Source organism: Podarcis pityusensis (assembly GCF_964106645.2).
Source record: "Podarcis pityusensis genome assembly, chromosome: 5".
In the NCBI taxonomy this organism is placed as follows: domain Eukaryota; kingdom Metazoa; phylum Chordata; class Lepidosauria; order Squamata; family Lacertidae; genus Podarcis; species Podarcis pityusensis.
Genome location: NC_138032.1, coordinates 57,260,423 through 57,283,670, shown reverse-complemented (window position 1 = coordinate 57,283,670; position 23,248 = coordinate 57,260,423). Strand labels below are relative to the sequence as shown.

The following is a 23,248-nucleotide window of genomic DNA, read 5'->3' as shown; positions in this document are numbered from 1 at the left end:
TTTTATTGAAATGCCTGTGGGTCCTTGCAAAAGATAATGAAGTTGCTCTTGGTACCTTTCTGGCAGGTGAAATAAGCAATTTCCCATCTTCATAAAGGTGGCTACCTGGGGGCCCTGCTGAATATGGTTTAAAATGGTGGTCATGCTTTTGAAGTACAGTATTGTTTGGTAATCAAAATAAAAAAAATCCTTCCAGTAGCACCTTTAAGACCAACTAAGTTAGTTCTTGGTATGAGCTTTCGTGTGCAAGCACACTTCTTCAGATACGGGTATCTGAAGAAGTGTGCTTGCACACGAAAGCTCATACCAAGAACTAACTTAGTTGGTCTTAAAGGTGCTACTGGAAGGATTTTTTTTATTTTGACTATGGCTGACCAACACGGCTACCTATCTGTTTGGTAATCAGTATGTGGATGATCTGTCCTTTCTGCATATTATTTAACGGGGAGTTTTCGCTGTCTCTTCTAAGCAGCCTGTTTGGTGTTCATGCCCATTCCGCCCTGTATAAAATCTATTGGCAATTTTTAAGGTTTTTATCATCACACAGCAAATTTTAAAATAAAGCCAGTCTTGATTATCATTTTGAAACTGAGGTGGATCAGGATGCTTCCTAATCATAAGAATAACGGTGGTGTTTCTTGAATCTTCTTCCCTCCAAAACTGTTCTGTGTTGGTGCTTATTCCCCCTCCCCCTGCATTTTTCTTTTAATGTGCATTTTTATCCCACTTTTCCTCCACCAAGAAGCTGAAGGTGACATACATATGGCTCTCCTCCTCCACACCCTGTGAGGTAGGTTGGGCTGAGAGGCAGTGACTGGCTGAAGCTCATAGTGAGCTTTATGGCAGAGTGGAGTTTGGGACACTGGACTCCCAGGGCCTATTTAACACTGCAACTGCTACATGGTTTCGGTGTCAGTGGTAGCTGGTAACATTTTTACTTGGTAGAGCTGCTATTTTTAACCTTAATGTTTTCATCTTAGTAGAACTTGTATAGCACTTATTTAGGAAAGTATACAATCACACATGTGCATTGTCTCCTCTTGTCTAAAAAACACCCCCTCCCTCAGTTATTCTCTGCATATTTGGGGACAGGGAAATAACTTCAAGGTAAGAGGACCCAAGTATGATTCTTAGACAAGATTGACTTAATACCTCTTATTTAGAAATTACACCATACCACATGACCTAATCTTTTCAGTTATTGTATGGTTAAAACCTATACATCTGTTGCCCCCCCCCCAAAAAAAACTCCCCTGAACACTTAAAAAGTTTTAAAATGTGAGAAAAACTTGCTTTCAGGTGTGTGCAGTTTCCTCCCTCCAAAAACCAACTCTGCATTGTCCAAAACATTTTTTTTTAATTAAAAGAACAAAGTGTTCCAACCAATAGATTAAAAAATAATAATGATTGTTTCATTTGGGCTAGGGCACATCAGAGCACAACAGAACATAATTATAATGTGTAGCTCAGTTCTGAAAATGAGTAGTAATAATCTCTGCTCATGTGTGGAGTTCATCACACCAGGCTAATCATAATTGGCCTCTATTATATCAGAGATTTGGGACACTATCTTCCAGGTTTGGGGACTATTGCAGAGTCGTGTCCAGACAGGCACAGAGCTCAAATGTCTCACTTTAGAAGTTCGCTGACAAACTTACTAAGAACAAGCTGGAAATATAGTGACAGCATTTTATTCATTCCTATGCATTCAATATATATCCCCTGCTAGAGGAGAGGCTTGTTGGAAGCAGATCCACACACCTTTTCTGGAAATTTGAGGGAAATAGTTAATACAGAGTATGTTCCAACACATACACAAGCCAACCACTATTTGCCTCCCAATTCCCCAATTTAAAAAGAGGCAGAATGATTAAGTAGAACAGTAGATATTTATTACAGAGAGCTTGCTTGCTCTGTCTCTCTAGCAAGGTCACAAAACAAATACCATGGGTGGTGTGGAGTTCCTCAAAGTAGGAAACACACCCTGTTGCTTCTCTTGCCTTCAGGGAAACAGCTCTAAACATGCTAGGCTAATGCTGTTTTGGAAGCAGTTCTGACTCCTTCAATATCTGCTATAGTGGCTGTGTTGAACAGGCACCCTTAACAACAAATGAAGTAAGAGTCTTCCTCCAGCAGTCTGATTGGTCACATGGTTTTTCTGCCTAGATGCACATGAGACATGCCTCTTTGCCATTGCTATATTTTGAAGTAGGATTGACAAAGTGCTGCAGAGAGCTGATAGGCAAGAGAACGGGAGTTTAACAGAAATACGTCTACAGGCTTCTGTGCAAGTAGAAAATTGGGGGGGGGGCAGGGGACAAGGAAAAGTGGTTGGCTTTGAGATATTGAGGATTTTTTTTAATTGCTTGACAGTTTGAGTGGGAAGGCTGTGCCCCACTGGATGTAACAATTTCCAAGTCCTGACCCATCGGCAGAGCATAGAATCGTACAAGTGTAGAGTTGGAAGGGACCACAAGGGTCATCTAGTCCAACACCCTGCAATGCAGGAATCCTTTGCTCAATGTGGTGCTCGAATCCGTGACTCATGTCCACAGCATTCCCTTGATCCACCAAGCTTGTAACTCTATCAAAAAATAAATAAATGAGATTTGTCTGGCATGACTTGTTTTTGAGAAATCTATACTAGGACTTAATAATCACAGCATCCTTTTCTAAGTGCTCACAAACTGACTGCGTAATTTATCTGTTCTAGGACCTTTCCTGGTATCAATGTCAAGCTTACAAGCTGGTAGTTACCTGGGTCTTATCCCTGCCCCCTTTTGAAGATGGGGACAATAGTTGCCCACCTCCATAGTCAGGAAACAGCACATGCTACTTCTGATCTGCCCAGATCCCCATAGTAAGTAAGATCATGCTATAGAATCCCTTGTGATAACATGATTTTTTAACATTTCAGACAAGAACAGCATATGAGAGGTTGTAGTTTCATTTGTGCTATCTTGCTAAGAGCCCACAGAAACCTAAACCTGATTATGTTGCTTCTCTGTGCTGTTTGTCCAGTATCCAGGGTGGGTGGCAGCAACTTTGAATAAAACAGCTATCAACAACGGCCTTTGTGAGGAGGCAGAATTGATGGATGATTTGTTCCCTGCTGTACTTTGGACCATCTTATAATTCTAGCTTTTGTGCAGCCTATTGAGGCAGAGTCAGTGCTGCAAGTTGGACAGGATCACTGTCAAATAGGTGGAAAGGATCAAGAAATACCATCTAATCTTGAGTGTCACAAGTTGAGGACTGGTGCAGGTGACGATGAAGCTGTTGTTTTACTTAGTTGTTAAGTAGAACTGTGATGATATGGGCTTACAGCTGAAACATCCATCCATATTCATATCCATACATACTGAGTCCATTGGTCAAACTTACTCAGTATTGTCTACTCTACAATGGCTGCTAGCAGCTCTCCAGAGTTTCGGAGGGGAGTCTTTCCAGCCCAGTTTGGAGATGCCAAGGACTGAAAATGGAATATTTTCTGTGGGAAAGGATGTTCTCTGTGCCCCGTCTCCTAAACATTCAATATTTTAAAATGCAGCACTGTACTTGTTTTTCAGGAATCTTCTCCCCTGGACACCAATATATAACATTGTCAGATTATACTACCTCCTGCAAAAAATAGTTTTAACTTGGGCAACACAATTTGTCCTCATCTTCATTATGGGTCCCATTTACATAATTCCATTTTGCTCTCACCTGTCCTGAGTCAGTTGCTAGTGACTGTCTTCCAGAAGACTTTGAAACTCAGGAGCAGTATTTTTCTGAGATACTTCATTTCTTTAATTTGTTGTTGTTGTTCTGGTGTTTGACATTTTCTAATCATGTACAACTCTTGTTGGACTAGATTCTCTTCCCGCAGCCTTGCATATAGTAGACACAATTTGCTTTAATCAGGGCTCTTGGTATTCTGAAGTACTTCAAAACAATTTCTATAGCAAATTTGAATAAATTCAGCAGCAATGTCTGACACAGTGATCAGATGTAATTGCCTACAATTTCACACCCACAGGATCCTTAGGTGACTTCAGCATTCCTGGTGTTCTGGCTTTTCACAGTTTCATCACCATGGAATCCTCTCAAAGCAGCACTGAAACTTTTAATGTAGTTTGAATGATGTATGGAGAATTAGCCACGCAGACCTGATTTTTAGAATTGGGGACAAAGCACCGTAAAGCAAAGATGTGGAAACTCAAGATCTCTTCAGTTCCGTTTCTGTCGAGCCAAGACTATCCTAGACCAGAGATGACAGCTAATGTTTCTAACCCTTGTGAGTCGAGGACACGCCACCCACTTAGGGATAAATAAGACACAAGGACACATGTATTTTAGGTTAATGGGCTAAAGAAGGCCACAACTTTATTGGTTACAGCATGTGAGTGGTATTGGCTTAGGCATTGGATCAAACAATCTATATATGACCCCACCCCGCACAGCAGAATGAGGCACAGGGCTGCCATGGCCGCTTGAATGCAGCTAGAGCCCGCCCCCAAGCCAGCCCTATTGGCTGGCCTGATGGGCGTGGCACCAGCAGCTGGGAAAGTGACGCAGGGAGCCAAATACGCCCCCCTGCTGACACGGGAACAGCTCCCACTCACAACACCTCCCCTCTGGTAGGGGGAGAGGCTTTCTCTCACAACATACATCACCTGCTCGTCTTGATACACACACAATCTTGTTATATGAGGCAGAATCTTTGGCCGGGCTCATCGAGATATACCGCAATTCTACACAGCAACCAAACTGAGGCCTGCACAGGAACATAGGAAGCTGCCTTATATTGATCTAGCTGACTGGCCTGCAGTGGCTTTCTAGGATTTCACCAGGGCTTTTCTCCAGTGCTACCTGAAGATGCTGGAGACAACCTTTTGCATGGAAGGCAAATGTTCTACCCCAGAGTGGTGCCCTTCTTCCTTAAGTTCCCCTACCAGTTCACCCAATCCATTTCTTATCCCTGATAGCAAGCTTGATCTTACTTGGAGAGGCACATGTGGGAACTAGTGATGTTAAATTCTCCAGAATATTCTCGATTAATGAGAATATTATAGAATTTTCATTTAAAATAGGAGAATATTCATTTTAATGGATTGAAAATGATATAATTAGTTAATATACATGTTTATTCATGGGTAAACTTGTTCAGATGGCAACCAAAAACTGTACAGATACAGTGGTACCTCGGGTTACAGATGCTTCAGGTTACAGATTCCGCCAACCCAGAAATAGTACCTCAGGTTAAGAACTTTGATTCAGGATGAGAACAGAAATTGCATGGCAGCAGTGGGAGACCCTGTTAGTTAAAGTGGTACCTCAGGTTAAGAACAGTTTCAGGTTAAGAATGGACTTCCAGAACGAATTAAGTTCTTAACCTGAGGTACCACTGTACTTTTATTCAATGGGGCAATGCAGTGAATTCACATTCTTTGATTTTTTGCACCAAACTTGAAATTGAAAATTCAATTTGAATGACTCACGTTAATCACTAAGCCTGCAACTAACCATATATTTACCATCAACTTTGAATTCTAATTATGTCGTGTATGTATGAAATGTAGCTTTTAAAGTAAAAGGAATATATCTAAAAAAACTCAGGTCCACTACATGAATATGTTCTTTAATAAGCATATCTATATCGTACAGTATTTTTGGTGCAATACTAATAAAACCAATAAAAAGTTTAAAATAAATGCTATTATTTCCAGAGAATAAAACACAAATAATCAGTAATGACAAGTTGCATAACATCAGAAATGCAAATTACTATCTGCTTAGACAAGTAAGGCAACACACAACATACCGTATTTTTCGTCCTATAGGGCGCACCGGCCCATAGGACACACCTCGTTTTTTTGGGGGGGGGAAATGAATAAAAAAAATATATTTCCCCCCCCGCCACGGCTGCCGCCCCAAGCCTTGCGCACAACTGCCCGAAGCACAGGGCGCTCTCCGGAGGGCTCCCCGTGCTTCGGGCTGCAGGCTGCCGCCCCAAGCCTCGCGCGCCCCGCGGGACCTCCCGCCGGGCGCGCGAGGCTTGCGGACACCCGCCTGAAGCACGGGGCGCCCTCCGGAGGGCTCCCCGTGCTTCGGGCTGCAGGCTGCCGCCCCAAGCCTCGCGCGCCCCGCAGGACCTCCCGCCGGGCGCGCGAGGCTTGGGGACACCCGCCCGAAGCACGGGGCGCCCTCCGGAGGGCTCCCCATGCTTCGGGCTGCAGGCTGCTGCCTGCGGAAACTCCCGCCGGGCTTGCAAGGCTTGCGGATAGCTTCCTGAAGCCTGGCGAGCGAGAGGGGTCGGTGCGCACCGATGCCTCTCGCTCTCCAGGCTTCAGCGAAAGCCTGCATTCGCCCCATAGGACGCACACACATTTCCCCTTCATTTTTGGAGGGGAAAAAGTGCGTCCTATGGGGCGAAAAATATGGTATTTAAATTATAACTGATAAATTGTCACAAGAAAAAAAATATTTTAAAAAATAGGCTTTAAGTAACAAGTCTCAAATGTTTATAAATTTATATTGACTCTTAAGAGGATAAGTCACCATCTTCATCTCCACTGGTAACAGAGCTTTCAGTTCCTCACTGATCATCTGCGAGATCATAGCATTTTTAAAACTAAAAAATAATAATGTTTTCTATAGCTCACATTTCAGAACTGCCAATGGTGAATGACACAATACCCAGTAACGTATCTGGATTAAAAAAAACAACATTATTCATTACTTACACTGGCAATATCACAGCTTAACTTATTTACTAGATTTTTTTAAATGTGGGTTGTAAAACTGGTTCTTGCATTAGAATTTACAGTTTGTGGAGAATATTCTCTGGAGAATATTCTAGCAGAATTTTCTAGCAGAATATAGGAACATTTTCTAGAGAATATTCTAGAGAATATTCTCATTCTCGAGAATATTCTCACTTCACATCAGTAGTGGGAACAAATTTGGTATGTGATCTTATCCACCACAGGTAAGCCAATAGACACTTCCATTATTTCTTCCAGTCTTGCAGCTACAGATTTTGCTCCTGACCAGGTTTGTGATTGCCTGAATGAAGACTACTTGCTTTGACCAAAAATATATTGGCCTTCTCCCTCTATCCCACTTCCACCCCCTAGTTTAGTAAAGGGATGGGTACAGTCTTGCAGTGCTTGGGACCTTATCCATTGATTACAGAGAGAGAGATGCTACCGTTTTCCCACCTTCTCCCTTGGCCTGAGCAGAGCATGCCATTTAACCTTTCTGCCTGTAGTCTCTGTCTGCCCACCCTCCCCAATAATCAAAGTATAATACTCCTTCTGTTTTTTCACTGTTGTCTTTTACCATAGTTTTGGCTTGTCTGAAATAACTTGTTGCACATGCACCCAACTGCAGGGCAGCAGAATCACATTTGACAGCAGAATCACTGAGCTAAGAAACATCACAATACTCTTCTAATTCAGTCACCTAAAATGGTAACATTAGACTTCAAGCACCCCGATAGAAGTTTATCCAGTACCCAAGACAGAAACGCATAAAGGAAACTGAGAATGACTCACTAGCGCACAAGGGAATATGCCACAGGCGCTGCAGGACTCCCTAACCAGGTGGGTGGGTGAACCTCAAGATGAGATTGTAGAGTCAGGAAAATGCACCCTAAATTAGTACTGTCAGCTTTTAGCACTATGCAAAATCGTATTATCTGATCCCTGTAGTTTTAGACCGTAGTAGTGGAGAGTATGAATAATCTCTGATCTTGATGAGTGTAATACATGTTGACAATCTGATACAAATATAGTTTTAGTAGGCCATTACATGGCTGCAGATTATGGGTTACCTTTGGGAGGGGAAAATTTTTCTTTGTCTCCTATTTCAATGACTATTTTTACCCTTCCTATATGACAGAAAATCTATGAGGAGAAGCAACGCTCTCCTTTGTGCACCTGTTCCTTATTCCTCCCATGCTGGTCTTTTCCTTGGCTTAAGGCCTCTTTGTGCATTCAATTTCTCCTCCAAACCCTTAATTTTTTGGCACTTCTCTGCTGTTTGTTTCTTTGCACTGACTTTTTATTCTCCTGTCTTTGAACCAGGCTGGCAGCTGTAGCAGAAGTCTATTAGTGCTGAGCTTCTAAGCACAAGTACTTTCCCTGCAGTGTTCCTTGCCGAGTTCAACTGAGTAAGAATCTGGTTGGGCACACCAGAGCACAGCGATAATAAGAGTTCATCTGGTGGAGCAGCAGGAGCTGGTAGTCCTGTGGACTTCAGTAACGGGTGTGGGGGGAAGTATCCCACTTGCAGTTAACTTGCATCTAGAGCTGGCAGCGGGTAGGTTTGATCACCCTGAAGCTCTAAGATGAATGGCAAGGAAGAGAGAGAGCTATTACATGTCACATGTTGCTGCTCATTGGTGAAACAATTTCTAATAACTTTGCCTGGTTACTGAAGTATCCCTGAAAGGATATTGGACCCAGTGTGCCACGTCTCATTTAACCCAGTTTCTAGCCACATTTGCAGAGTAATTTGAGTCATTCTAGCTGGCACAGAGCGAATCTTGTTAAGACCATGCCACAAATATGGGTCTTGGCAAGGAGGATCATTAGTGCAAAATGCAGGTGAGTAAGTCAGTAGGCTTGATATGTAGCCCTTGGCTGTTGACCCAATTATCATAACAGCATGATTTGGTGACTTATTTCTTATGGTGGATGTTTGGAGAGTAGGACCCCAATAACGAAGCTTCTAAATTCACACCCTTTTTAGCCTGCAGAGTTGAACTTACATTTTTCCAGCAGCTATAGAGTTCTCTATAAATATGGAGAACAGACATAACTTCAAGGAGTTTTGTGCGCTGTATGCATTTCTGAAATCACTATAATTCAAATTACAGTGGAACCTTGGGTTACGTACCATCCTCCTTATGAACGCTTCGGGTAACAAGCTCCGCTAACCCAGAAGTAGATGCTCCTGGTTGTGAACTTTGCCCCGGGATGTGAGCGGAAGTCTGGTGGCTGCGGGAGGCCCCATTAGCGAAAGGGCGCCTCATGTTAAGAACGGTTTCAGGTTAAGAACGGACCTCCGGAACGAATTAAGTTCATAACCGGAGGTACCACTGTAGAAAAGTACTGCCTTAGTTAGGATAGGCAAGTCTTCTCCAAGCTGGTGCCCTCCAAATGCTTTGGACTACAGTTCCCATCAGCCCAAGCCAGTGCAGCTGCATGATGCTGGGACTGATTGGAGTTGTAATCAAAAGCATCTGGAGGGCAGCAGGTTGGTGAAGAGTGTGATAGGTTACCTATGTTCTCGTCTAGGTAAGAGGTTTCTCTGACTACAAGGGCAATCATAAGAGGAAAGTGACCCTCCTCTTCTATCTGCTTTTTTACTTAACCTTTTGAGTAGCAGGTTCTAGCAAGTCCTGTGCATGAGAAGCACTACCTATCAGGGTGGACAGTACTGGGTTACAGGGAACAACCTGGCTGTAGGGCAGTTCTTTATATTAAAAATATTATCTCTTAAAAGAATAAAAAGCACAGCTATCATGCAGACACCCTTGGGGTTGCTTAGTTGTTCAAAGTGATGCTGCAGAGAGAACAGCTGTACAACTGGACAGAGGAGGGAGGAACTGTATGGCGTAATGTTTGATTTGATTTCTAGCTAGCTGGTGAACTTGGCATTCTTTGGCCAGTTCTCAATGACAAATGGATGTCCTTTTATTTACAGCTTCACAAGCATTAAACAATAATTTTTTTGCATAATTTCATAGCAGTTTTATGGTAGATTAGTATGTGAAACTGACTCAAGCATAGTCAAAAAGTTATTTCTCTTGCAGTTCCTCCCCTTCCTTATTTATGATGCATGGTGAGTAACTTCTGCAACATTAGACATTACTCAGGTAGGAGGAGAGAAATAACCACCATTGTAGCTTGATTCTAATTTCACTTACATGCAGGGGAGAAGGAAGGCGTCGTGACACCCGGGGCGGGTGTCACTACGTAGGGCGCATGTATAGCGGTTTGCTGCTGGCTGGGATCCTCTGCTCGTGGCTGCAGCCATGAATGGAGGATCCTCCAAAGGCAGCTGCGGCAGCGCAATGGCTGTAGCGGTGATGGAGGGATCCCAGCACCGTACAGTGCTGGAGCAGCGCCGGCAGCAAACCGCTATACAGCGCGTGTGCAGTGTCCCTACGTACAGCGCATGCGTGCGACGCTGCACATGTGCTGTACTTAGCAGTTTGCTGCCGGCTCCAGGATCCTCTGCTTGTGGCTGCAGCCACAAACGGAGGGTTCTCCAAAGGCAGCTGTGGCGGCGTGATGGCTGCTCACACCGCCGGGAGCCCCCACAGGGTGACTTCTTGTCACCCCCGCAGACATGGAACCCGGGACGTACTGCCCCCCCATTGCAATGCCACTGCTTACATGTCCAGAGTAGTTAAATTTGTTTAACTGAAGGAAGTTAGCAGATTGTATCTCTGTTAGTTCTTAAAACGAAACAAAACTCAGAAGTAAAACTGTTGATCTTCTAAAAAGAAAAAGAAACCTTTCCCTAATATTATTCTATACCTGAGAACTGGAAGTTGACCAGTGTAACACCAGTTTTTAAAAGATGGGTCAGTAGAGGAGGAATCCCCAGGAAATTGTTGGTCAGTTAGCTTAATATCTATTCTGGGTTGAAAGCATGATTAAATATAAAACTACCAAGCATATAGCAGAACAAGTCTTGTTGAAGAGCAATAATCATGGCTAGAGCAAATATGTCCTGCCTAACCAATAATGGGGGTTATGAGGGAATGAAAATGTTTATAGCATCTGTGGATAAGATGAAATCCATGCCATGTAAGGGACGAAAAAGAAAACTGCCAATATGATAATGTCTTTATACAAATATATGGCATAACTATTCTGGGTATACTGTGTGCCATTCTGTTTGCCCTATTTCAACAACGATATTGTAGAATGTGAAGGTGCAGAAAAAGGGCAAACTAAACTGGGGGTTGGATCAACTCCTCTGTGAGAAATGTTCTGACTTTGTAGTTTATAAAAAGAGTGAGTGAGGAGATTTGATGGAGGTGTACAAAATTATGTATAGTTTGAACAATGTGGGCAGAGAGATTTTCTCTCTCTCTCTTACAGTACTAGAACCCAGTGAATCTGAATGATGGGAGATCCTGGAAGTAATTCTTCACACAGCTAACACAAGCTGTGGTGAAGGCCACTAACACTGATGGCTTTAATGGAGGATATGACATACTCATTGAGGACAATGGTTATAGAGGGCTACTGGTCATTTTGGTTATAATAACTCCAGAATCAGAGGCAGAATGAAGCTGAATATTACAGTTGCTGGGAAACACAGGTGGGACAGTGGTCTTGCGACCAAGTTCTCCTTTCTAGCTTGCCATAGGTCTTTGTTCTAATCCTCTGTAGGACCTCTGTAGGAAACTGGGTACTGGCTGACATAGGTCTTTGTTCTAATCCAGCAGAGCTCTTCTTATTGTGCCTTGTCCTTTATAGTCTTCTGTACAAGTGTAGAAAAGCAGATAACAAACAGGCCAGGCCAATCACTGCTCATTTGGTTGTCGCTTGTCCTAACACAAAGGATGAAGAAAAACACCTAATGCTTTTAAGGATGTCTGACAATTGTAAACACTTTCAGAGATGCAGTGATTCCTTGTAATAGCCATGTAAGCTCTACTTTCAGGAGCTGTAAGCCTTTTCTGTCTGAGGGGAGAGAGAGAGAGAGAGAAATATTTAAAGTTTTATGCAGCCTCTTTTCTAAAGCTATTTATGAGGTCTATAATGTAATCAGTACCTAATATGATATTCCATTCTATTCAAGCAGCATAATATCAGTTTGTTAACAAAAATGAAAGAGGAAAAAAGCACAGATATTTTGCATATCTGAATAATATAGACTTGCATGGCCTAAACAATTTTTTTATGTGCTTCTGTTCTTTTATCATCAGTGACTAGGCAAGCACACATTTTACAACAGCCATTGTAAAATATAGACTGCATTGTTTTATAACTTAGCTTTTTCTGAAATAAAAGATCACATTTATAGGGTTCTTTTAAAAAACTAATAATGTATTTTTAAATTTACGTTTCCTCTTTAATGTTAGTAAATCTCTCCAGATATACAACACAAAGAATTTGCTGAACCATCCTACCCTGCCCCTCTTTAGTCCAGCATTCTTTCCCCAATAATAGATAGTCAGTAGGCAGCCCAAAGTTGGTCTATCATCTTTTCCTTTCCCCCAGTATCTTAGCTGCTTCTTCTAGAGGTTGGGGATTAACTGGGCCCATTTCTAGAGGGCCTTAAGACTCTCATAGTTATTGAAAACTCTCTCTCTCTCTCTCTCTCTCTCTCTCTGTGTGTGTGTGTGTGTGTGTGTGTTTAGCTTGCCTACCACAATACTTGGGATGAAAGAACATGCTGGAAACCAAGATGATTGTCTTTCTAATGTCTTAATTATTTTGGGGTTGCTGTCAATGGTGCCTTGCCTTAGGAAAGCAGGTGTACAAGAGTGAAAATTGAAATGCTCTATAGTGCTGGCTGTGGCTTTAAAAGAAATAACACAACTGATTTCATCTTCCATTTGGTTTCACCTTCTATTATTTCTCCCATGTGTTGACAGTATGGAATGACTATCTGGAAAGCTTCAGTGTGGTAAAACTTCACTGTGATCATTTCAGTGCCGTAGAACATCAAGGTGACAGACTGTTGTATATCGTCATTCCTTGCAAAAATGAACTTAATCATAACTCAGTCTATCCTGAGTTTGAAGTTCCTTTGTCAGAAATAGCCATTGTGTCGTAGAACTGTTATGCCCATTCCTGCACATATCAGTCTGTGTGTGACATTTCAGAGCCTTGAACCAGAGGTTTTTAAAATCGTGTTTTTGTGACCATTTAGAACACATGCAGTCCAGCTGACTTCTACTGGGCAATTGATCTGCTTCCCTCGTGCTTTAAAGTCTTGTCTATGGGGTCCATGTTCATTAGTTTCATCTTGTGTGATTCACAGGGTTTATTTCACCATTAGGCATCTTGAGTCATGTTGGGGTCGATATGTTACAGGAGCAGCATGATCATTGTCTCCCCATAACTCTTACCACACACTGCTCTGATAGCACAAAAAACTATGTGGTACAAATGGATCACCAGGAGCAGGGATGGGGAACCTGTGACCCTCCGGATTTGGATGGGCTACATCTCCCATCATCCTTACCTTTTGGCCATGCTGGCTGGGGCTGAGTGCCACAATGTTTGGAAGGGCATGGGTTTCCCATCCCTGACATACTGTTCATGATTACTACAAACACTGGTTTATTGCAAGTAATACTTATGCTGTCAAACACTTACACTGTGAAATTCTGTGAAAATGGTTCCATATGTTACACAAAGAACAACACAGCTTTTGAGCATGGCTTCAAAATAAGTAACCTGGCTTAAAGTAGACTGAAGAACCGTGTCTTAGTAGACCTTCGAAAAGGTGAAAGTCCTAAACTGATGGAAACTGAGTCATGGGTTGGCACTGGAATGATTCCTCTTGTGTGTTCCCATACCTTCTAGGTGGTTTCTACATTCCCGAGTTACCAGAATGGTATGGCAACTATGCTGAACCTCTAAGAATTGACCTTGATGACACTTCAGCTCATCCTTCAATCACTGAAATGCCAGATCAGACGGTAGCCCCTTAGTTTAAATTTGCAAGAGGAATTTTAAGAACAGAATTAAAGATAAAGGCTTTGACCAACCCTTCAGGCATAGGACACACCACTGCAGATTCTCTTATTAATTTATTTACAATGCAATGGATGTAATGAGAATGAATATAAATACAGTGGTACCTCGGGTTAAGTACTTAATTCGTTCCGGAGGTCTGTTTTTAACTTGAAACCGTTCTTAACCTGAAGCACCACTTTAGCTAATGGGGCCTCCTGCTGCCGCTGTGCTGCCGGAGCACGATTTCTGTTCTCATCCTGAAGCAAAGTTCTTAACCCGAGGTACTATTTCTGGGTTAGCGGAGTCTGTAACCTGAAGCGTATGTAACCTGAGGTACCACTGTATTAAAAGTTCTGAGCTCTAAACTCATCTCCTTCATCTAGCTTCTTTAACTTTTACTGAAATGATTCAATATACACTACTAGACTTTTTCCGAAATTGAGGATAGCATTTGGAGGAATTGGGTGTATGGAAAAAAGGGTGCAGAATTTGAAAATCTGGGCTGCCAGATTGACTCTGAATCCTAGCATCTATTCATCTCTGAAAAATATAAGGTTCTTGTATGAGTATTTTCATAGCTGTTGTAAATAATGCAGCCTGTGCATTCATGTGATACAGAACATGGCTTCAGTGCAGGCAAAAGGGAATAATTTATGTTCTCCATAGATTATCCTTGCTACATGTATCCTTCCTGATTGCTTGCAGAAAAACCACAGGGATATCTTGTCCTTGGAAACCATTCATGTCTATTTCCTTGTCAGATTCACTGCTATGGGACTTGATAATGGGACTTTTCAACACCCCTGATGGCTCACCATGTATTCACTGGTTTTGCAGTAGAACCAAACACCTCTCCAGACTGCCTGAACATAATTACTTTTTTAGAGTTACAATACAAACAATGGAAAATCCAACTGCCTCACAGGGTGGCTAGCTGCACTGAAAGTGATTTGGAATATACCACAGCATGTGCCCAATTGTTTTAAGCAAGCTGTCTCCATTGGTGGATTGTACCAATTGCACTGAAACCTTTTTTTAAAAATGGGACAGAACTGGGTCTCTCATATATTTTGTTCCAACTTTGCCATTAAACAAGTCCCATACAGTGGTACCACAGGTTAAGTACTTAATTTGTTCCAGACGTCCGTTCTTAACCTGAAAGTGTTCTTAACCTGAAGCACCACTTTAGCTAATGGGGCCTCCTGCTGCCGCTGCGCCGCTGGAGCACGATTTCTGTTCTCACCCTGAAGCAAAGTTCTTAACCTGAGGTACTATTTCTGGGTTAGCGGAGTCTGTAACCTGAAGCGTTTGTAACCCGAAGTACCACTGAACTGGCCAGAATGCTGGTGATTTTTTTAAAAAATTAAAAATTATTTTATTTTATTTTGCAAAGCAGGTAGGAAACTTTTAAGAGCAGCTAGTTTTCATGTGTGGCTGTGTATAAAGAAAATTGGATTTACTAGTCTGTTCATGTACCCTAAACAGAAATGCAGCACATCTATATCTATATGAACGTGCATGTAAAAATGTGTGCCTTTCATTTTAACAAAATATAACCCTTTTTTGTCCAATCTAACAAACAAGACTTGTTGTTTTGAGTAAAGGAGGTGATGCAACTTCAAAAGCAAGGAAATTCCATTATGGCTGAGGTTCAGCCTTAACTCTTCTGCTGTGTCTGTTATTGTAGCTTTTGCTGAAGAATATGTGACCTTACATAACATTATTGTGTGCTGTCAGTACTAGGAATAGTATTATGCATTAAGGTCCGAAGCACACACAGTAAGCTTTAGCTTTTCCTATTCCAAGTCTGCCAGGCTACTCACATTATTTGAACTCAGTCTTTATGTTTAATTAAAATCAAAATAATTCCTGAACTTCAGGTTAATCCACTCAAGGTGACTTTAATTAGTGGGATTTTAATTTGCAGCAAACAAAGATTGCCACTGAAAAACGCAGTGCTTGATGTTCAGCTTTTTTTGAACAATTAAGTACTTAATTGTAACAATAACTATTGGCGTATATTTCCTTGTTGCACAGGAACTAGTTTTTGAATTGGGAGATGTGGATTCAGTTCTTGACTAAATGAGTAGCACATTTCACCACCGCTGAGACCTGAGTAGCTTTAGATTTGAGACATATATTAGTCATGCAACATGGAAACCAGTGAAAATGGCAAGTTCCTAACCTTTTATTATAGATCGGGGTCACAGAATAATGTGGATCTCTCCCTGGCCAGAAGCCACCAGGAACACTGAAACCAGGTCTGAGGATACATACATGAAGGCTGCACTCCACATGATAAAAAAATCTCCTGACTGTGCAATCCTATGCATGCCTACTCAGAATTAAGTCCTATTCTGTTTAATGGTGCTTATTCCCAGGTAGGTATATATAGGATTGCAGCCTGAATATTACAGATGAATGTTTGGTTGTTGGTTTGTTTTTGTTCTTGCTCTTGTTGTCATTATATATTTAGTGTTTTTATCTTGCATTTTTATGCTGTGGACCTCACCCTGAGGTCACATGATGAAGGACGGTATACTAATTTAATAATAAATAAAACCAGAGAGAGAAAATTGAGCCAAGGAGCTGGTTGGATCAGGGAAGGATAACACAAGGAACACTACTAACTCAGATAGCCGAAAGGGAAGGTGGAAGGTGAACTTAGCTGAGAGTACTACAATAGAATAAGTTGGATCATTGGTTCGTGCATGCATGACTCACATTAAATGAGCACAGACTTTAAGATACCTAGCTTTCTCATTTTCATCACAGTTTCCAGTGAAAGCAATCATTACGTTAAAAAACAAAGCAACTCTGACATCAGTTTTAACTCTTAACTCTTCCAAGAAACGATTTATTTGTGCATATATTGTATCTCTCTCTCTCTCTCTGAGAAAAATCTTGGTGAGGCACATTATTATACTTCTTCCATCTTTGTGGGTTTGATAATATATTTTCGAAAACAATCAACAGGCTATTTTCGACTCAGATTGTCTCTTGCTTTCATGAGTATGTGCAGGGAGATTACAACTTTCACATGGCAAGATGCATCTCTTCTATAGCAGGAGTGAGGAATCTCAGGCTTGGGGAAGAGGACTGAATGGAGCTCTCCAGGCCTCTCCACCTGGACCTTGAGACTCTCCCTAGGACATTATTTTGAAATGCACTGTTTTGCATCTAATTCCCCAGAGGCCTCAAGTTTGGAAGGAAACTTTGCACTTCAGTATGCATCCCCACTACCTCAGAAGAGCCTCAATGTGTCCCTTTGCAATTAACGGTGTTACATTAGCCCAAAACTATGAACTTCTGCAGAAATGGGTTAAAAACCAATATGCAGCTGCCTTAAGGCACAATTGACTCAAACCCTCCAAGTGTCCCTATTTTCCTGGGACAGTCCCAGATTTACAGAAGCCGTCCCGGTTTCTGTTTGATCCTGGAATGTCCCACTTTTCCTTAGGACATCCCTATTTTCATTGGAGAAATGTTGGATGATATGGAGTTATGTGACCCCCTGAGTCAAAGACATAGGAAACCTTTAGAAGACATCTGAAGGCAGCCCTGTATAAGGAAGTTTTTAATGTTTAATGTTTTATTATGTTTTTATATATGTTGAAAGCTACCCAGAAATGGGTGGGATATAAGTAATAAAATTATTATTATTATTATTATTATTGAATAGGACATCCCTATTTTCATCAGAGAAATGTTGGAGGGTATGCTGCCTTCTAAAACACAGTTTTATTTGCTGTTGTGATCAGCATAGCACAACCAGTGGCTAGACCATGGGTTTACTGTATGTTCATGGCCAACATTTCAAATTCTTAAATGTTCCTTACATATCTTATTTGTCTGTGAGTTTTTGCTAGCTTGACCTTAGGAGGAACATCCCCCAGGAAAAATGTTTGCATTTTTTAAAAAGGTCTTACTCTTTACTGAGGGGAATGCTGGAAGTGTTTGTAGATTACTTTATTTTTCTTATGAAATGTTTGTGGAAGTTACAAACCCAAGGGCCTGGCTTATATATTTGATTTTTCTTGCCCGTTGGGTTCAGCTGCAACCTTAAGGTCCAGGCAAAAACACCACGGGGAATGCCAGAGCACACAGCTCATAAGAGCAGCACTGGAGCACGACAGTCAGCTTTCCCCAAATATATACATAGTACATTTCACCAAACTTTCCTACTACTGCATGATTGACTTTGGCTATTAATTCTAAATCACTCCGTCCTAAACTTACTTATCCAAGAGAGCCGTTGAACTCCATATAACTATCTTCTGAGACATAGGGGTTGGGCAGACAGTCAGGACCATCTACCCTTTCCATAGCTTGTGGAAGTCACAAATACCATACCCTCCAACATTTCTTTGATGGAAACAGGGATAGCCTAAGGAAAAGCGGGACATTCCAGGATCAAACCAGAAACTGGGATGGCTTCTATACATCCAGGACTGTCCCTGGAAAATAGGGACACTTGGGGGGGGGTCTGAAATACCCTTTCTGGTTTCATGAAAAGAGCCCCCCTTTAGTCCAGTATTCTGTTCTCAGTGGCCAACCAGATGCCCATGGGAACCCCACAAGTCAAAGCTGAGAGTAACAGCACTCTCTCCTTGGAGACTCCACAACTAGTGCTTCAGAGGCATGTGGAATTCTAAGCCATGCTATGCTAGGGCACAGCTCCATTGAAACAGATAAGGCATATGTACCCATAGTTTTTGCTGCCCAGGACTGAAATTGCAACCACACCTGAGATCTGAGTTCTATGTAGTATGTCAGAAAGGTCTTAAAGTTTTATGAAGGAGGCTAATGTATAATGCAGAAGGGAAGTCCCTCCTTAAAAAAAAGTAAATAGATAAAAATTGATCTTGTGCTGCATCTATCTTTTGCCCCTTCATCTTTGAATGCTTGGGTTCTGGGTACTTTGTGTGTGAGAGAGAATGTACAATTGTGAGGATTTTATTTGTTGCTAAGCAACAGGTTTCTTGCTTCTCGATAAAGCTAGATTTGTTTCCTATTGCTGGGCACAAGCTGTCCTGCTCAGACACAGGCAGAATGGCTAACCATTTAAAACTTTTCCTTATTTTGATTCCAGCTGCAGATTGTAGGCCAGATAGGATTTTGCAGTGACCAAAAACATTATCCTTGCTGCTTCCTTTGTCATCCGTGAATCTAGTATAAATATACTTTTAAAATTAAAGTTGGTTGATGGTTTGGCTCACTATCAGAATAGAAAGTTAAAGATCTGCGGCTTTAGTGTTTAAGCTGTGATACGGAGCTTTTCTTTGCCCTCCACTTCCAAATGTAAAGCTCAAGTTATAAAAAAGCAATTACCAGCTATCTTTTGTTGAAATTGGAGATAAGTACAAAATCTGCTTACATTCTACTTTACTTCTATACAATTGTGCTTTGTTTAATCTCTGAAATCATCTGAGCTTCCTAACCAGTTGCAGTGAAATGGAAAAATAGATTATTTCCAAGATTAAACCATTCCAGAGTTGCATGCTGCATATTAAAAGCAAAGCATGTATTGGAAAGGAAGATGGTAAACAAACTGTGTTTAATAAATCTTCACACAAAAATTCTAAATCAAAATTCTGCATACATGCCATCTCCTGCTTCAGATCTGCTTCAAAGCTTATACAGTACTCTTACGACAATGGGCTGACACCTTGTCCAGTAGGCGTGCAGGAAATATAGGGCACCTAAGTGCTTTTGAAATTTGTTTTAACTTAATCAAAATGCACACTATTTCTATTTATTTTATTTGCACACTATGCACTATGCACACTATTTCTATTTATTTTATTTAAGGCTGGGGTGGGGAATGTAGTGCTCTCCAGATGTTGCTGGACTCCAGCCCCCATCACCCTTGGCAATTGGACATCTTGGCTGGGGCTGATGGGAGTTGGAGTCCAACAACATCTGGAGGGGCACTGATTCCCTGTCCCTGATACTAGATACTTACATACCACCCTTAATAGAAATTCATCCCAGGCTGGCTCACAATAAGAAATTAGAGTAAGATAGCTTCCGTTTTCAGTAGATCAAAGGATTTTCTCCTCCATCTACAATGGCTCAGAGAATAAAAATGTCTCATGGGTGATTTGCTTTCTGAACCTACACAAACACCCACTCACCCCATAAGCACTGTCAGCAGCCAGCTAGTATTTGGCATCTTTTAGAAAGCAAGTAACTCTCCTTGTTGTTGCAAGGGAGAATATAGACGTGTGGTTTATGTCTGATTCTCTGATTCAGAAAACAGAGGAAAAGTAGAGCATTTAGTAGCCACAGTGTGCCACAAAACTCATTATTTCTGTCTCAAAGTCTCTGTCAGCCCAGACCTTGGAAAAACAACTCTACTTTTTTTCGTAAGCCACAAATTCAAGAAGGTATTGATAGATGGGAAATTAGTGCAAACTGTGTTTATTTTCTACAACTTACCTCCTCACATCTTTACCTACAGACATTAACTTTAGGCATTTCTGGTCTCCTGACTGAGCCTATGGCTGCTATCACATTGAAGACTGTCAGAATTCTAAGAATAGTGGCTGAATTGTCATTGCAGGTGTGAAGGTTTATAGTTTCTGAGAGAGCTGGGCATAATGCCATATTGACTGCTTGACATACATGTGAAGTTCAAAAAGGATATTGTAGAGCTTGAAAAAGTGTGGAAAAGGGTGATCAAAAGGATGAGGGGCTTGAGCAACACTCTTATGAAGAAAGATTTCAGTGTTTGGGGCCTTTTAGGTTAGGAAAAAGGACATCATACAATTTTGTTTGCTGAGGGAGAAGTAGATAGAGAGTCTTTATCTTTTTCGTAGGACATTTGGGGCAGACAAGAGGAAGAGTTTTGCACAGTACATAATCACTTTATGGAACTTGCTACCACAAGGTGTGATGATGACCAGCAACTTTAAAAGACATCATACCTCTGAATACCCTTTGCTGGAGAACAATGGCAGGAGAGGGCTTCTCACAGGCGTCTGGTTGGCTCTCTTGGGAAACAGGATGCTGAACTAAATAGGCCTTTGGTCTGATCTAGCAGGTCTTATGCAATAATAAGGATGTCGAAGAAGACTGTGGACGGGGCTCCATTTTAGAAACATAGGAAGGTATAGAAGAAGCCACCATAGGAACACTAGAAACTGAGTTAATCCTTTGGTTCATCTAGTTCAATATGTCTTCATCAAGGATGAGAAGCCAATGACACCTCTGCATGTTGTTGGGACACTTCCCATCATTCCTGATTGTTGGGCATTCTGCCTGGGGCTGAAGGTACTTCAGTCACATTTGAGTCCAGTCACATTTTGCAGGGCACAGGTTTCCCCATCTCTGTTCTGCACTGATTGGCAATGTCTCTCCATGGTTCTAAACAGTGACCTTTTGCAGCTTTACTGGGAGATGCCAGGCATTAAACCTGGGATGTTCTGCAGGTGGTCTTTCATTAAGGTATATACCTGCCTTAAGAAAAACCTAGCACCTGTAGTGTTAACATGGAGCTATTCCACCTCCCAAGAACCATGATAAAGTATTGTATTCCTATTATGCAAGACACTGAAACATCCTATGCAGTAAAAAGTATGGATTCATGAAGACAACTGTGACATTTTCTTCCTACCTGTGTACATTACCTTAAAAAAAAAATTCATTAAATTTTACAATTTTATATGAAACACTAAAGAAAAAATGCAAGCAATAAACAGAGCCGATATGTGTTACAAAGAACAAATAATCCTGGATAATATTTGAAATCAATTACAGAGGAATTGTTGTGGGCTGTCAATACTAAGACCATTACACTTAACTTTAATATTTTTCTTTACCTGTTCATAAAACCCACAGGCGAAGAAACACAGTCAGAGGCTGGTCATGTTCCTCCATGATAGTAAAAACAATAAAATCATTCCCTACTCCCTGATCCTTCCCCCACCCCAATCAGTTGTATGCTGGCACTGCATTACCTTAAACGTATGTGTCAATTTCACAGGTAAAACTATCCCCCATATCTTCTGGTACCAAGAATCTATAGTTACCTAGTGGAAATCATGTCAGGCCTATGCCAACACTCTGGCTGCTGATAACGAATGTCCCCTTTGCCAGGCTGATTTTCTTTTGTGTGGGTTAACCACATCTTGGTCCCGAACTCAACTTTTAGTATGTAGACAGAACCAATGCAATACTGAATTGTCTGAGATTGCACTTTATATCTGAAATCTCTGTATAACATCCATGTTTCTGATTCCCTAAATGTGAATTGCAAGAACTTATTATGGTAGTTTAGGGAGCCATCAGAAGAAATCATTTTTGGTTACTTTGCTTTTAAAAGGACCCATTCAAACTCAGTTTGTCCTTCAATTTCCCAACAACTGCATTTTTTTATTAAGTATATGCTGGCACTTCAGGACTGCCCTAATGTGTTTGAGTGGGATAATGGCTCTTAGTGGAATCACTTAGAGTGCATTGTGACTTTACATGTCCTGGGAGCCAAATTATTTAACACATAAATGTGCTGAACTGTACACTACTGATTTTCCTCTTCTTAAAGCCACTTGGGGAGGATTGAATGCATAAATATTAGTGGGAAAGCGGTACTACTTCCCCTGTTTCCCACAAGTGATTTTCTAGCTTCAAATCATCCCTCAAGCAACTTTTCCTACAGTTGCAGCTTGTGAGGGTGGGGGAGAATTCAGAGCAGGAAAATAGATGGGGAAAGGGTTAAGTGCATCTGTGCTCTTAGTCTCCCCTTCCTGAAGTATCTTTTGAAGCTGAAAATGAGAAGCTGTGTTACACCAAACCAGCCCTCGCTACTGAATAAGTGGCACCAACTGCTTTGATCCTGAATCTGAAGTCTTTCCATATTCTGTATTTAGGTTTAAATATGTCTGGTTGCTTAGCTTATAACTTGCGGAACAAAACGCTGAACATGGATGAGAAGTAACCATAGCATTTTTTAAAATAAAAAAAAACTCCCACACCCCTCTAAATACAGATTTGAAAAATGAGTGGCTACTTTGTCCAGATGTTCTGGGATATTTGATATTCTGCTGGTAAGTTATTTTTATTTTGTTCGTCTTACTAACTAGCATAAAGGAAACCAGCTATGTTAGAGTAAGACTAGCTTTTTCTTCCAAGGGCATTCTGTAAATGGGACCTAAGCCAATAAAATTCTTAGTGCCCCCCCCCATAAGAACCTGCTCTCAAATGCTGCCCACTACAAAGGGTTTTACAAGTTCAGTCTGAAGAGAGCTCATTTATCTGTTTCGCAGTAGATCCTGTAATCATCTCTGCAGGCAGTAAGCTATTGCTTCAAGATGCCCAACATCCATTAACGGATCTCATGATGTTCTTTAGAAAAGAGGCAAAGCCACCTAGACATCATCCAAAGGAAAAGCAACAACATGTATGTGATGAATTGTGCAGGACTTATTTCAAGGTTGTTTCATTGTCAATTAGATGAAAATGATTTCTCCAGCCCTGCCAAGGATGCCTTTTGTTATGTACTGAGTTGAATAGGATCCAAAAGGTAGCAGTCTGATTGGTCTTAAAAC

At 41.3% G+C, this 23,248-nt stretch overlaps 1 protein-coding gene across 2 annotated transcripts in view; it reads left to right on the top strand.

Annotated features, from left to right (window-relative positions):
* Positions 1-23,248, top strand: part of LOC308477043 ((E2-independent) E3 ubiquitin-conjugating enzyme FATS) — a 132,312-nt gene that overhangs the window by 49,698 nt on the left and 59,366 nt on the right. The window lies entirely within an intron of this gene.